Below are 4,162 nucleotides of genomic sequence, written 5' to 3'. Positions count from 1 at the left end.
TGTTTAAAATGATTTGCTAATTATGAAACATGGTACAATGGAGAAATTATGGCTGCTAGACTGAAAGTCGAGTAATGTTAAATTATTTTGATAAGTTGAAAGAGAGTAAACATGTGAATAGGTTATATTACAGCCTCGAGATTTATAGCTATTTTTATATTAACTTGTGCCTATATTGTCAAGCATAGTATATGACTAGCATGAATTGCTCATTATTTTCATATGAACTTACTAAGCTTTGAAGCTTACTCCTCCTTTCTTTTCCCATCTCTTATAGATTAATTTAGCTAGCTCAGGTTGGAGACCGACGGAGATGCCATCACACTATCAAGCTATCATTTGGGTATAAGTGAACATAAGTATTTTAAGTTTATGGCATGTATAGGGTTTTTTTCTTTGATTTATTATGTCATTGTTAATGTGGCCTAATGTGTTGGCCTAAAATGGTTTATGGTCCAATTTGTATAAGGTCATGAGATGTGGCTCATATTGTTTATTGGGTTGTAAGCCTATTTATTTAAATATACATGTGCCCATGCAATGGATATGTGTTGTGGTTATGAATGCTTGATGATTTAATTGGGATTCGTTTAGTATGATGATAAACATGGCTTAAATGAGAATTGGTCAGTTGGGATTGACAAAATATGAAGTTTATGCATGAAGATAAAATGATCATGGTCATGTCTTGTTTGTCTATGTTTGAGTGCTCACTTATGTCATGTTAAGTGCCTTTGAAGTCATGTATGTGTATGTGCAAATAAGGGTGGCAATTGTCTTGGAAAATAGCCTCAAAGTTGTCCACACGGGTAGGCACATAGGCGTGTGTCTAAACCGTGTGTGACACACGGTCTGCCCCCATGAGCATGTGATCCTGCCGTGTGTCCCCTGCAACCTAATTTGGTAAAATAGAATGCTCAGTAGTAAACACATAGGCAGAGACACGGCAACTCAATGGGATAATTCGAGGCGAACTTAGCACACGGGCGTGTGACTTGGTTGCGTGACCTTATTTTGCTGATAACATCATAAACAGAGAGTTACACGAGCTGAGGACATGGGCGTGTCCCAAGCCACACAGGTGTGTGTGACCACACGACCGACCCACATGAGCGTGTGACCCTCCAAAACAAGAAATTTTCCTAAGTGTTACAAAAGTTTCGAGAGTTCTCGGTTTAACCCCAAACCACACCCAATGTATGTTTTGGGCCTCGAAGGCCCATACAAGGGACGATATGCATGTGAATTAAAAGCTTTAAATTTGGGCAAAATTTTATAGCCTGGCTTTGTGCGAATGTTTATGTTTTAGTCCGATAGCGCCTCAAACCCTGTCCCGGCGTCGGATACGGGTAAGGGGTGTTACAAACTTTGTAAACCTATTCTGGCAGAGGATATGAGTTGGAGGTGTAACGCCCCGAATTTGGGCCTAGAAGGAATGGGCCTTGAGCATGGGAACACATAAAAGTTTATGTGTGCAAGAAATATCACAATTTGCATGTTGGCTTTAGTGGCTAAGTATTTGGGCATATTTGGAACTGTTGGAGAAGTCCTAGGTTCAAACCTGGGCTTTAGCTAAATTTTTTATTTAAGTGAATAAAACCCTTGGTACTTGGAAGTAAACCTTTTAAATAATTAAGATTAAAATGTGGCACAAGATGAGCTTGCAGTCTAGTGGTTGTGGCGTTATTAAGGTGGCAAGGGAGCTTGAGTTCGAGTCACTCTATGCATAAAGAAGTATTTATTTTACTCTTTTGCTATGTGAGTGGTGGATTTTGAATAAAACACAACAAGGGTGGTTGGAATTTGAACTGGTCAAGGAATGAATTATGGAGAAAATCATGGAGGGATTTTAGGAGGAAAAAGGGGAGTTTGAAGGGAGGTAAGATTGTGCCGAATTTTCTTGGGAAGTACTCAGAAATTCGGTTGGGGAGGGTGCCTTTAATTTTTGGCTTTTGGTGATTTTTTTTTTTGGTTTTATTTCCTCTGCAACATCTTAGCGGTATACTTTCCTTAAGTATTACGATCAATTCTATTCTGCTTTTTTTTCTATTTTTCACTTCGGCATTCATTCACCCATACTTCCCCTTTCGGTTAGCCCTCTAGTTGTATTCTCTTTTCTTTTGAATTCTTTCCAGATACCTTTTTTTTCTTCCTTTTTGTTATTTCCTTTGGTTTTTATCAAATGACTATTCTTTTTCCCTCTCTTACTTCCGGCTTCTGCAATTGATTCTGAGCAATCGACTAAACATCTACTATCTTGTCTCTCTGCACTTTTCTACCTTCACCTCTAATTTCTTCATTGGCCGAATACTCATAGGTAAGTAATCAAATTGCACTTTCTTTCCTCTTTTAGGTTTGTCCCTTCTTGGCTCTACTCCGTCAATTGTTTGGTATTCTAAGACCGTGGACCAATTGCTTTTAACTTTTTCCTCTCTCATACTCAGACTTTGGTGTTGCAATATTTATCCATAAGATCAAACTCTCGATGAGCAAAAGGGGTTCTAGCAATAAAGTAATGACAATGGTGCCGACTAGGAGTAGACGCGTAGCCTCTGCCTCCAAGTTTAAGCGACATAGGGTGTCAGCGGTTCGAGACTTTTCACCTGGTTGCGGAAGGGTGACTGCACCAAACTTTGGATTTGGTAGGAAAATTACAGTCGACTGATCTACTCAAGGCAAGTGGTAGTCGATCTTTCGGTTAGGTGGTTGTTAAGAGTTTTTCAAACACTATTTGATTAGTGATTAACTGAATGTTATGTTTGAATTTAGGTTCTGGCGATCGTGAATTCTTAGTACTCTACGCGATCAGGTGTGTAACCGTATGCTATGTTTGATGATCGGCTGAAAAGCCTAAAGCGTGTCTATTTCTATGCGGTATTCGATAGTTGTTTAAAAGCCAAAAGTATGTGTTGTTTACACTGCTATGACTGTAGATCGGTGAAATGATGAAAAGCTAGAAATATGGTGTATGATGCCACATAGGCGTGCGATCGCATGTGTGGTGAATCGAGCCCATGGACATGGGCATTAGACTGTTTAGGCCACCATGAGCGCTCTCATGGTCTTGGGTTGTTTTAGGCCTTATTGGGATAAACAGGCCGTGTGGGCCCAATGGGCTTGTGGGCCCCACACGGATAAATGTATGTGACGTGGTAAGTGTTGTCTGGACTGTGATGTTCGCATAGCTGTGGTTGTTTCTGGGCTAAATGGGCCACACGAGTGTAGGCCCACTTGGGCTGAAAATGGGTCTTAGGCCCATTTACACCGTTATGTCTTTTTAGGTTACTTAAGTCACTCAAGGCAATGGTAGACCATCTGTTGGGTCGTTTAAAATTATCGAAATACCCTTGTAGTGTAAAATTACCGAAATACCCCTATAGGGTAAAATGATTGTTTTGCCCTTGTGGGTAAATGACTGACTTGGATTATGAATTTGACCGATTTGACTGTGATCGTATGACTATGTTTTAACTGACTTGACGATGGTTGTACGACTGATATGCTTTAATATATGTTTAAATGATTGTTACTGAGCATGGCCATTTTACATACACATGTGATGATTGAGCATGACATACACGACATTGCATGGGGTTGGGCCATTGATACGGAGGAAGTTCTGATAAGATCGTAAGGGTCGCATAAGACGACTATGGATCCAGTATTGATCTGTTAAGGTCGCACGAGTCGCACAAGACGACTGTGGACCGATGGACGGCTTAGTCCTGCTTAATCTGATTATAGCTCTGTGCCAACCTAAATATGGCTCTGTGCTATGTTGATTATGGCTTTGTGCAAATCGTATTTACCAGTGGCTATGTGCCTATCATATTTATTGATGACTCTTTGGCGATCATATTTACTCATGGCTGTGTGTCGATTATATTACTGTCGCTGATGGCTATGTGCCAAATTTATTATAGTTACCGATGGCTTTGTGCCAATTATAATACCGCTACTGAAGGCTTAAAGCCGTATATATATTAGCAGCTTTGCTACGATTTCGGTTAGTGCTGAACTGGTGTTAACATTGTAATTGTAAGGATGGCATGGGTGAGTTATTCCCCATAGGTAGTGCAGGATTGGACGGAGGCAAGTGCAGGGTTGGATGGGATAGCATGCATCCATGCATTCACACATTTTGTTTTGTTAATGAGATGGG

The sequence above is a fragment of the Gossypium hirsutum genome, chromosome A13, assembly GCF_007990345.1.
Source record: "Gossypium hirsutum isolate 1008001.06 chromosome A13, Gossypium_hirsutum_v2.1, whole genome shotgun sequence".
In the NCBI taxonomy this organism is placed as follows: Eukaryota; Viridiplantae; Streptophyta; class Magnoliopsida; order Malvales; family Malvaceae; genus Gossypium; species Gossypium hirsutum.
The sequence above is the reverse complement of the archived record's forward strand: the minus strand, read 5'-3'. Positions refer to the sequence as shown.